This window comes from Papio anubis, chromosome 5 (assembly GCF_008728515.1).
Source record: "Papio anubis isolate 15944 chromosome 5, Panubis1.0, whole genome shotgun sequence".
Lineage (NCBI taxonomy): Eukaryota > Metazoa > Chordata > Mammalia > Primates > Cercopithecidae > Papio > Papio anubis.
The window spans coordinates 42,036,240-42,048,375 of record NC_044980.1 but is presented as its reverse complement, the minus strand read 5'-3'; the positions used below and the strand labels follow the sequence as shown (position 1 = coordinate 42,048,375).

The window sequence follows — 12,136 nt, the reverse complement described above, 5'->3', positions numbered from 1 at the left end:
TTTTTGGTTCCATATGAACTTTAAAGTAGTTTTTTCCAATTCTATGAAGAAAGTCATTGGTAGCTTGATAAGGAGAGCATTGAATCTGTAAATTACTTTGGGCAATATGGCCATTTTCATGAATGATTTTTCCTATCCATGAGCATGGAATGTTTTTCCATTTGTTTGTGTCCTCTTTTATTTCCTTGATCAGTGAGTGGTTTGTAGCTCTCCTTGAAGAGGTCCTTCATATCCCTTGTAAGTTGTATTCCTAGGTATTTTACTCTGCTTGTAGCAATTGCGAATGGGAGTTCACTCATGATTTCGCTCTCTGTTTGTCTATTATTGGTGTATAGGAATGCTTGTGATTTTTGCCCCTTGATTTTGTATCCTGTGACTTTGCTGAGGTTGCTTATCAGCTTAAGGAGATATTGGGCTGAGATGATGGGGTTTTCTAAATATACAATCATGTCATCTGCAAACAGGGACAATTTGACTTCCTCTTTTCCTAATCGAATACTCTTTATTTCCTTCCCATGCCTGATTGCCCTGGCCAGAACTTCCAACACTATGTTGAATAGGAGTGGTGAGAGAGGGCATCCCTGTCTTGTGCCAGTTTTCAAAGGGAATGCTTCCAGTTTTTGCCCATTCAGTATGATATTGGCTGTAGGTTTGTCATAAATAGCTCTTATCATTTTGAGACAAGTTCCATCAATACCTAGTTTATTGAGAAGTTTTAGCATGAAGACTGTTGATTTTGTTGAAAGCCTTTTCTGCCTCTGTTGAGATAATCATGTGGTTTTCGTCCTTAGTTCTGTTTATGTGATGGATTACGTTTATTGATTTGTCAACATTAGACAATGTTGAACCAACCTTGCATCCCAGGGATGAAGCCAACTTGATTGTGGTGGATAAGGTTTTTGATGTGCTATTGGATTTGGTTTGCCAATATTTTACTGAGGATTTTCACATTGATGTTCGTCAGGGATACTGGTCTAAAATTCTCTTTTTTGTGTGTGTCTCTGACATAGTCTTGGGCACGTGTACGTGTCCAGGAATTTAGCCATTTCTTCTACATTTTCTAGTTTATTTGCATAGAGGTGTTTATAGTATTCTCTGATGGTAGTTTGTATTCTTGAGGGATCGGTGATGATATTCCCTTTATCATTTTTTAATGTGTCTATTTGATTTTTCTCTCTTTTCTTCTTTATTATTCTTGCTAGAGATCTATCAATTTTGTTGATCTTTTCAAAAAAAAAAAAACCAGCTCCTGGATTCATTGATTCTTTGAAGGGTTTGTTGTGTCTCTATCTCCTTCAGTTCTGCTCTGATCTTAGTTATTTCTTGCCTTCTGCTAGCTTTTGAATGTGTTTGCTCTTGCTTCTCTAGATCTTTTAATTGTGATGTTAGGGTGTCAATTTTAGATCTTTCCAGCTTTGTCTTGTGGGCATTTAGTGCTATAAATTTCCCTCTACACATTGCTTTAAATGTGTCCCGGAGATTCTGGTATGTTGTATCTTTGTTCTCATTGGTTTCAAAGAACATCTTTGTTTCTGCCTTCATTTCGTTATGTACCCAGCGGTCACTCAGGAACAGGTTGTTCAGTTTCCATGTAGTTGAGTGGTTTTGAGTGACGTTCTTAATCCTGAGTTCTAGTTTGATTGCACTGTGGTCTGAGAGACAGTTTGTTTTGATTTCTGTTCTTTTACATTTGCTGAGGAGTACTTTACTTCCAACTATGGGGTCAATTTTGGAACAAGTGCAAAGTGGTGCTGAGAAGAATGTACATTCTGTTGATCTGGGGTGGAGAGTTCCGTAGATGTCTATTAGGTCTGCTTGGTGCAGAGCTGAGTTCAATCCCTGGATATCCTTGTTAACTTTCTGTCTCATTGATCTGTCTAATGTTGACAGTGGAGTGTTAAAGTCTCCCATTATTATTGTGTGGGAGTCTAAGTCTCTTTGTAGGTCTCTAAGGATTTGCTTTATGAATCTGGGTGCTCCTGTATTGGGTGCATATATATTTAGGATAGTTAGCTCTTCTTGTTGAATTGATCCCTTTACCATTATGTAATGGCCTTCTTTGTCTCTTTTGATCTTTGTTGGTTGAAAGTCTGTTTTATCAGAGACTAGTATTGCAACCTCTGCTTTTTTTTGCTTTCCATGTGCTTGGTAGATCTTCCTCCATCCCTTTATTTTGAGCCTATATGTGTCTCTACACGTGAGATGGGTCTCCTGAATACAGCACACTGATGGGTCTTGACTCTTTATTCAATTTGCCAGTCTATTTCTTTTAATTGGGGCATTTAGTCCATTTACATTTAAAGTTTATGTTGTTATGTGTGAATTTGATACTGTCATTATAATGTTAGCTGATTGTTTTGCCCGTTAGTTGATGCAGTTTCTTCCTATCATTGATGGTCTTTGCAATTTGGTATGTTTTTGCAGTGGCTGTTACCGGTTGTTCCTTTCCATGTTTAGTGCTTCCTTCAGGTGCTCTTGTAAGGCGGGCCTAGTGGTGACAAAATCTCTCAGCATTTGCTTGTCTGTAAAGGATTTTATTTCTCCTTCACTTATGAAGCTTAGTTTGGCTGGATATGAAATTCTGGGTTGAAAATTCTTTTCTTTGAAAATGTTGAATTACCCTCACTCTCTTCTGGCTTCTAGAGTTTCTGCCGAGATATCTGCTGTTAGTCTGATGGGCTTCCCTTTGTGGGTAACATGACTTTTCTCTCTGGCTGCCCTTAACATTTTTTGCTTCATTTCAACTTTGGTGAATCTGACAATTATGTGTCTTGGAGTTGCTCTTCTCGAGGAGTATATTTGTGGTGTTCTCTGTATTTCCTGAATTTGAATGTTGCCCTGCCTTGCTAGGTTGGGGAAGTTCTCCTGGATAATATCCTACAGAGTGTTTTCCAGCTTGGTTCCATTCTCCCCGTCACTTTCAGGTACACCAATCAGACATAGATTTGGTCTTTTCACATAGTCCCACATTTCTTGGAGGCTTCGTTTGTTTCTTTTTACTCTCTTTTCTTTAAACTTCTCTTCTCACTTCATTTCATTAATTTGATCTTCAATCACTGATAGCTTTTCTTCCACTTGATCAAATCAGCTACTGAAGCTTGTGCATGCATCACATAGTTCTCGTGCCATGGTTTTTAGCTCCATTGGGTCATTTAAGGTCTTCTCTACACTGTTTATTCTAGTTAGCCATTAGTCTAATCTTTTTCAAGTTTTTTAGCTTCCTTGCAATGGGTTCGAACATCCTCCTTTAGCTCAGAGAAGTTTGTTATTACCAACCTTCTGAAGCCTACTTCTGCCAACTCATCAGAGTCATTCTCTGTCCAGCTTTGTTCCATTGCTGGTGAGGAGCTGCGATCCTTTGGAGAAGGGGCACTCTGGTTTTTAGAATTTTCAGCTTTCCTGCTCTGGTTTCTCCTGATCTCCGTGGTTTTATCTTCCTTTGTTGTATGATGATGGTGACCTACAGATGGGGTTTTGGTGTGGATGTCCTTTATGTTGATGTTGATGCTATTCCTTTCTGTTTGTTAGTTTTCCTTCTAACAGTCAGGTTCCTCAGCTGCAGGTCTGTTGGAGTTTGCTGGAGGTCCACTTCAGATCTGTTTGCCTGGGTATCATCAGCATAGGCTGCAGAACAGCAAATATTGCTGCCTGATCTTTCCTCTGGGAGCTTCATCTCAGAGGGGCACCCGGCTATATGAGGTGTCAGTTGGCCCCTAGTGGGAGGTGTCTCCCAGTTAAGCTACTCGGGGGTCAGGGACCCACTTGAGGAGGCAGTCTGTCTGTTCTCAGAGCTCAAACACCGTGCTGGGAGAACCACTGCTCTCTTCAGAGCTGTCAAACAGGGACATTTAAGTCTCAGAAGTTTCTACTGCCTTTTGTTTAGCTATGCCCTGCCCCCAGAGGTGAAGTCTACAGAGGCAGGCAGGCCTGGTTGAGCTGCAGTGGGCTCCACCCAGTTCCAGTTTCTTGACTGCTTTGTTTATCTACTCAAGCCTCAGCAATGGTGGATGCCCCTCCTCCAGCCAGGCTGCCACCTCACAGTTCAATCTTAGACTGCTGTGCTAGCAGTGAGCAAGCCTCTGTGGGACCTGCTGGGCCAGGCGCAGGATGTAATCTCCTGGTGTGCTCTTTTCTAAGACTGTTGGAAAAGCACAGTATTTGAGTGGCAATGTCCTGATTTTCCAGGTACAGTCTGTCACGGTTTCCCTTGGCTAGGAAATGGAAATCCCCTGACCCCTCATGCTTCCTGGGTGAGGCAGTTCCCTGCCCAGCTTTGGCTCACCCTCCGTGGGCTGCACCCACTGTCCAACCAGTCCCAGTGAGATGAACAAGGTACCTCAGTTGGAAATGCAGAAATCACCTGTCTTCTACGTCAATCATACTGGGAGCTGCAGACTAGAGCTGTTCCTATTTGGCCATCTTGGAACGGACCTCAGTGCAGGGTAATGTCTTGAAGGAAATGAGAAGTTTTTTTTTTTTGGTTGTTGTTGTTTTTCTTCTTTTGAGACGGAGTCTCACTCTGTCACCCAGGATGGAGTGCAGTGATGTGGTCTTGGCTCTCTATAAGCTCTGCCTCCCAGGTCCATGCCATTCTCCTGCCTCAGCCTCCTGAGTAGCTGGGACTACAGGCACCTGCCATCATGCCTGACTAATTTTTTGTATTTTTCTTTTTTTTAGTAGAGATGGGGTTTCACTGTGTTAGCCAGGATGATCTCGATCTCCTGACCTCATGTTCCAACCGCCTTGGCCTCCCAAAGTGCTGGGATTACAGGTGTGAGCCACCATGCCTGGCCAGAAATGAGAAGTTTTAAGAGGTGGACTAATGGCTTGTAACTTACATGGAAGAGGTTATGAAAGGACGATAGAATGGAATGAGCCTGTGAAGCTGGAAGGAGGTATTTTCCTTGGTCTAAGAACCATTTGCCTTGAGTTGGGAGGGATTGATAGGTGGAAACTTCAGTGGGAGAGTAAGTAGGAAGCCTTGCAGCAGTACAGCCCAGGTAAGCTGCTGGGACTGATGGGTGTCAGGGTCAGTCCAGGTAAAAGCAAAGAGAGGCTGGGATGAGGGGTGCAGGGGAATAGTGAAAAAGCATCTTTAAGATCAAGAATGGAATAGTGAGTTGTGGAGGGAGGTATCGAGGACAAAAGAGTGTACAGGTTGGGCAACACAGGTTGGATAGGCAAAACAATTTGGTTGATAAGGTGCAGATCCTGAACCAACCTGTAAGACTTGTCTGGTTTTTGGACAGGTAAAATGGGGGAATTGTAAGGAGATTTTGTACACTTTAGAAGCCCATGCTGTAGCCAGCGAGTTATAACATGCTTTTACCCCTTTAAAGCCTGTTGTGAGATGGGATACTGGCATTGAGTAGGTTAAGGGTGATTAGGTTTTAATGGGATAGTAATGGGTGTGTGATCGGTTGCCAGGGAGGGAGTAGAGGTGTCCCGTACCTGTGGGTTAAGGTGGGGGTACACAAGAGGAAGATGCGACGGAGGATTTGGGTTGGGAAGAAGGGCAGCAATGAGATGTGACTGTAGTCCAGGAATAATCAGGGTAGTAGATAATTGTGTTAAAACATTTTGACCTAATAAGGGAACTGGGCACATGGGGATAACTAAAAAGAAGTGCATAAAAGAATGTTGTCCAAGTTGGCACCAAAGTTGGGGAGTTTTAAGAGGTTTAGAAGCCTGGCTGTCAATATCCAGAACAGTTATGGAGGCATGGAAACAGGCCCTTGAAAAGAAGGCAATGTGGAGTGGGTAGCCTCCATATTGATTAAGAAGGGGACGACGGATTTGCCCTCCACTGTAAGAGTTACCCAAAGTGTCTGGGATGGTCCAGGAGCCTTCCTAGGTGATCAGGCAATGGTAGTCTTCAGCCGCTAAGCCAAGAAGATCTGGGAAGGAGTCAGTCAGAGAGCCTTGGGCCAGAGTTCTAGGGGTTCTGGGAGTGGCTGCCGGGTGAGTTGGACAGTCCGATTTCCAGCGGGCTCCCACACAGATGGGACTTGGGTTAGGAGGAATCTCAAGCTGCCAGCATTCCTTGGCCCAGTGGCCAGATTTTCGGCACTTGAAGCAAGATCCTTGGGGAGGAGGTCCTGGAGGAATGCCTGACCACTGTGGTTTAGGTGTTTTGAAGTTCTTGCATGCTGGAGATGTAGCTAGGGTTTCTCTCATAGCAGAGGCAAGTAACTGCAACTCAGAAATATGTTACCATTTGGCTGCATCTTTTTTATTATTGTACATCTTGAAGGCGAGGTTAGTTAAGTCCTGTTGTGGAGTTTGAGGGCCAGAATCCAATTTTTGGAGCTTTTTCTAATGTCAGGAGCAGATTGGATAATAAAATTCATATTGAGAATAAGACAGCCTTCTGGCCTCTCTGGGTCTAGGGTGGTAAAGCCTCTAAGGGTTGTTGCCAAATGGGCAATGAACTGGGCTGGGTTTTTATATTTGATGAAAAAGAGCCTAAATGCTAACTGATCTGGGAGAGGTCACATGAAGAAAAAGGAGCATTAACCTTGACTATGCCTTCAGTTCCAGCCACCTCTCTAAGAGGAAATTGTTGGGCAGGTGGGGGATGGCTAGTCACGGAATGAAACTGTAAGCCAGACCAGGTGTAGAGGGGAAGTCAGAGAAGGATTACAGGGTAGGGGAGCAGAGGTTGACCAAGAATTGGGACCTGGCTTGGCCTGGCGAGGAGCAGCCTGGGGAGGAGGGGAGAGGTCAGGTGGGCCCATAGAAAAGGAAGATTTAAAGGACTCAGAGCTTGGGGTGGAGACTGAAGGAACAGACAGGAGAGAAAGAAGAAAGATTTGGGATGAGTCGCATTGGGAGCAGGGACTAGGGAGGGACCAATGTGTAAAAGAAATGCCTGAACGTCAGTCCCCTCAGACCGTTTGCCCATTTTTCGACAAAATTATCTAGATCTTGTAGGATGGAGAAATCAAAAGTGCTGTTTTCTGGCCATTTAGAGCCATTATCAAGTTTATATTGGGGCCGAACTGTGTTGCAGAAGAAAATAAGTCACTTAGGTTTTAGATCAGGTGAGAGTTGAAGAGGTTTCAAGTTTTTAAGGACACAGGCTAAGGGAGAAGAAGGAGGAATGGAGGGCAGAAGGTTGCCTATAGTAAAAAGGTAAGTTTAGAGAAAAGAGGGATAGAGACACGGAGAGAGGGGGGTGGTCCTTGAAACCCAGAGGAGGTGGCACTTGCCATCAAGGTGGAGGATCAAGGCAGGTATGCCTGCGGTGATCTAACACCTCTGGAATGAGGGTGAATAATCAGGCAGGCATCCCCATTGTGATTAAACACCAAGAGAAGACTGTCTTCATGAGTCCTTGACTGGAACTGGAGTTTTGGATTCACAAATAAAGTGCATCTCCTCTGTCTCTACCAGAAAAGGAAAGGAACTGAAATTAAGGGAAGGGCAAGATCGAGGGTGGCACTGAAATTGAAGGAGAAAGAGGTTGAGGGATAGTGAGAGAGGTTGGGGAAGAGAGTAAAAAGAGGCCTTTTACCCAATTTAAAGTTGGTGAGGTGTTTCTTGGGCCAGTCTGAGGATCTGAGTTCATAGGTGGATTTTCTCATGGAGCAAAGAGCAGAAAGATAGGATTGATCTCCCAAGGGAGGTCCCCTGATCCGAGTCATGGCACCAAATGTCAAGCACGTCTGTGTGAAGAGAGTCCACCAGCAGGCTTTGGGTGAGCAACAAGGCTGTCTATTTCACTTCAGTGTAAGTGGGCTGAGTCCAAAAAGAGAGTCAGCAAAGGGAGTTAGGGGTGGGGCAGTTTTATAGGACTGGGGTAAGCAGTGGAAAGTTACAGTTAAAGGTGGTTATCTATTGTCAGAAGAGGAGGGGGTCACAACGTGTATAGTGGGGAGATCATAAGACTCATTGTCCAGAAGAATGTCATGAGGTCGATCGATCAGTTGGGACAGGGCAGGAACAAGTCATAATGGAATGTCATAAGGTTGGTCAATCAGTTGAGACAGGAGCTTGCTGTTTCACTTCTTTAGTAGTTTTGGGTTGCCCCAGACTTCTTGACTCCTGCAGGCCACCTGGACGTATATGTGCAGGTTACCAGGGTTACAATGGCTGAGCTTTGGCTCAGAGACCTGACAGTGAGTAGGTTTAATGAGGTGAGGAATCCTCTTGGGCTGACTTGTAGACCTATGCCCAACTTTAACATTAAATCCTTCCCCAGTAAATTAATTCCTGCTTCAGGGATTAATAATAACTGAATATAAGCTGAGTGATCCTGGTATCTAACTTCTGTGCTTTATAAAATTTTTGCTCTAAATCCTTCCCCTTTAACCCTGGAGACTAAAAGTTCCTCTGAGGAGGGGACAACATTAGATGCAAGGAAACAAACAGAAGAGCGAGCAGCCCCTGAATCGACTAAAAAGGTGATAAGCTCATGTTTAGGTCCCACCTCCAAATTTATCAAGGGCTCCTGGTGGGACTCAAGATAAAAGAGACAGAGCCCCTGACCCCCCTATTCTTCCTTGAAAGTCATGAGTGGAAGGGCTTCTTTCTCCTTTCTTAATTCAGGACATCTTCTCTTGAAGTGGCCTGTTCTTCCACATCTATAGCACCTATCTTGTCCTTCCTCCCTCTTAATTCTAGGATACTTTAACCCTGTTCCCCCATACTCTTTAGGGGGCCTGGTAGACAAGGACCTTGATCCTCCAGATGGAAGCTGGGCTCCTTTAAAAGAGGGTTCGGACCCTTTATAGTTTCTGGCTCCCTGGAAGCTCTGTCTAGAAGTACCTGGGTTTGGAGTCATTTGTTGGAAGGTGAAAATATAGGTTTTGTCTTTTGTTTCTGTTTTTCTTCATCCCTTTTCATGTATACTTTCTGAGCTCCCCTGAGAAGCTCATTTAGGGGGAAATCTTCCCAATTGTCTATCTTTTGAAACTTTTTTGAAACGTCTGGCCAACAGACTCACTCCAGTTTAGTGACAAATTGGAGTTTTGACATTCCTTGTCCAATGGGATCATCGAAATTGAGGCCTGCATATTGCCTCATTTGCTCCCTCAGTCTGTCTAGGAATCTCATAGGCCCTTCCTCCTTTTCCTGTTGTATATCGAGTGCTTTGGAAAGATTTTGGGTTTGGGGTACTGATTCCCAAATTCCTTTTATTAGCATCTCCCTTAGGTCCTGCATATTTTCCTGGTGATCTGCATTGTTATTGTCCCATCGGGGGTCTCAGGTGGGGAATTTCTGGTCCGTGGTAGGAACGTTTTCACTGGGAGGGTGCTCACCTTCCCGAACTACCATAGCAGCCCTAGGAATTATACCACCTTTTGGGGTGAGGCTCAATTTCCCCCATTGGAAATTTCTTGCCTTTTGGGGTGAGGCTCAAATTACCCCACTGGAAATTTCTTGTCTTTTGGGGTGAGGCTCAATTTCTCCCACTGGAAATCTCTTGCCTTTTCTACTACTGGAGGTTTGTGTGAGGTTCAATCCCCCGCAATAGGGATGTCTCAACTCTTTGTAACCTCTAAACCACCCCGACCAAGGAGTACTTCACTGCCCCACTGTGGTTTTCTTGGTCCCAACCACCAAGGAAATACTTTACAGCTGCCACGGCTTCTCCTTCCTTGGTTTCTGCACAGAATCATCGCTGCAGTATGTGAGAATCCTTTAAGCTAGGTTGCTGGCCAGTTTATTTTTTTTCACGTTACTGAGAGCTTGGGTTATTCCTTGCACTGGGTGGGTTCTGATTTCTCACCCCTGAGGCTGCCACAAGGTGCCTGCCATCACACCCGGCTAATTTTTGTATTTTTAGTAGAGATGGGGTTTCCCCATGTTGGCCAGACTGGTCTCAAACTCCTGATCTCAAGTGATCTGCCCCCCTCGGCCTCCCAATGTACTGGGATTACAGGCTGAGCCACCACACCGGGCCGGTGTGACCTGTTTAATCCGTGCAAACATGTGGCTACTTGCACTAAAGCCACAAATAGGTGTAGTGCACATTGCCCTTTTTTCTCTTGACTTCTTAGTATGTGGATCTCTTTTCTATATTTAGAGAAGTCCCTATGAACATTTCTTCCTGTCTTTCTTCCACAATAAGAAGATGGGAGTGACAGATAATCACTTTCCCAGATCACCTAACAGTTGGAAAGAAAGCACATGACCTGGGTTCAGCCAGTCAGATGTGCCTAAGCGGAACTTTGAATCTGAAGCTAGTGTTGGAAAGAAGCAAGCTAAGTGGATAGTTTTTTTCTGGCAATGGCTGCCATGGCTGCTCTGTCTGCCCTGTCTGTTATCTAGGGGCAAAGGCCAAGAGAGTATTCAGGACCAGTGGTGCAAGCCACAGCACCAGTATCCTGCAGAGGGGTTGGGTCTTTCCTGACTGGCATAATTATCAGGACAGCTGCTGTGCTGAATGACCTGCAACCCTTCCTTTCTGCCCATTTTCTAGACCTGGTTCTTCAGCCTTCTTAGATATTCTGAGATGCCCAGTATCATTTTCATAAATCCTTTTTCTGTTTAAACAAGCTGGAATTGGTGTCTGATACAATGACTGTCTAACCATGTCTAACTATGTCTATGGTTGCACCTTTTGAAATTTCTGTACATAATTTTATGTTAAAAAAACATGCAAATGAATGAACAAAAATCCTTTTGTCATCTGCTGCCAAGGTCCTCAGTTCTTCTGAGGAAGCTAAAGCTGACTTGGAGTGAGGCCCTCACTTGATCTGACAATGAGCACCACTCCCAGCAGCATCAGCCCCATACTCACCTGCACGATGGACTCTGTCTCTGAGCTCACCTGCATCTACCCAGGCCCCATTCTGCATGATGAGGTGACCATCATGGAAGATAAGATAAATACCATCATTAAAGTAGCTGGTGAAAATGTTGAATGTTTCTGGCCTGGCTTGTTTGCAGAGGCCCTGGACAATATCAACATCAGGAGCCTCATATGTGATGGAGACGCTGGTGGACCTTTTCCAGCACCTGGTGCTACACCAGTGGGAGGTCCTACTTTCTCCACCACTGCAGCCCAAGCTGAAGAGAAGGAAGTGGAATCAAAGAAAGAAGAATCCAAGGAGTCTGATGATGTATGGGCTTCGGTCTTTTGTTGATGAAATCTCTCTTGTAACATGTTCAATAAAAAACCAAACTCTTAAAAAAAAAAAAACAAAACAAAACTCTAATGTTATTTCTTGACCCATATAGGCCTAGTAGATTATGAACACGGAATTTTAATTGATATGTGTTATAATCCAACTATACCTGTGTTTTTTTATCCATCCTTGTGAAATCCAGAAAAGTAATATGAATATGGCTTGGATCTTGTTGAAGGGAGTGGCACATGGAGACCATCATTGTAAAATACTCCTGGCCTTTCCATACCCGCTTACTCCCTCCTTTTCCAAGAGGAAAGACTTATTTACCTAATTTAAGGGTTGGAAGAAGAAACCAGGAAGTTGTGGCCCAGCCCATTCCCCTCTGTCTTGGGAGCCACCGCCAGGCTGTGTTTCCCTTACCATGCAGTAAGCTTGGAGTACCAGCCCTGTCCTTCTGAAAGAGGCTTGTCCTGGTGCACCCTTGCCTGTGCCTGGGAGGGTGAGTCTGCAATTCAGAGGTTTAGCGTTAGGAAGCCCACTGATACTGTACACACCTGGACCATGTCCTTTACTTTGACTCTTAGCAGGAATATAGGCAATACTTTGGTCTCACTCAGCAACCTTTTAAGAACTTGACAGGAGAAGAGGACAGTTTTTAAATGTAGCACTGGCAGACTCAAACAGATTTATACAAATTATTCCATTTGTACTTTCAAAGTAAAATTCTAGGCTAGGCATGGTGGTTCACCATGTAACCCCAGCACTTTGGGAGGCCGAGTGGGGTGGATCGCTTGAGGCCAGGAGTTTAAGACCAGCCTGGCCAACATGGTGAAACCCCGTCTCTACTGAAAATACAAAAATTAGCTGGCCATGGTGGCACGCACCTGTAGTCCCAGCTACTTGGGAGGCTGAGGCAGGAGAATCACTTGAACCTGGGAGGCGGAGGTTGCAGTGAGCTAAGATTGCACCATTGCACTCCAGCCTAGGTGACAGAGGGAGACTCCACCTCAAAATAAAAAAACAAAACAAAAAAGTAAAATTCTGAAAATTTAATGTGT

At 44.3% G+C, this 12,136-nt stretch overlaps 1 pseudogene; it reads left to right on the top strand.

Moving 5' to 3' along the window:
• The first annotated feature begins 6,806 nt into the window (after positions 1–6,806).
• On the top strand, positions 6,807–11,881 carry LOC110743451 (annotated as a pseudogene).
• The last annotated feature ends 255 nt before the right edge of the window (positions 11,882–12,136 follow it).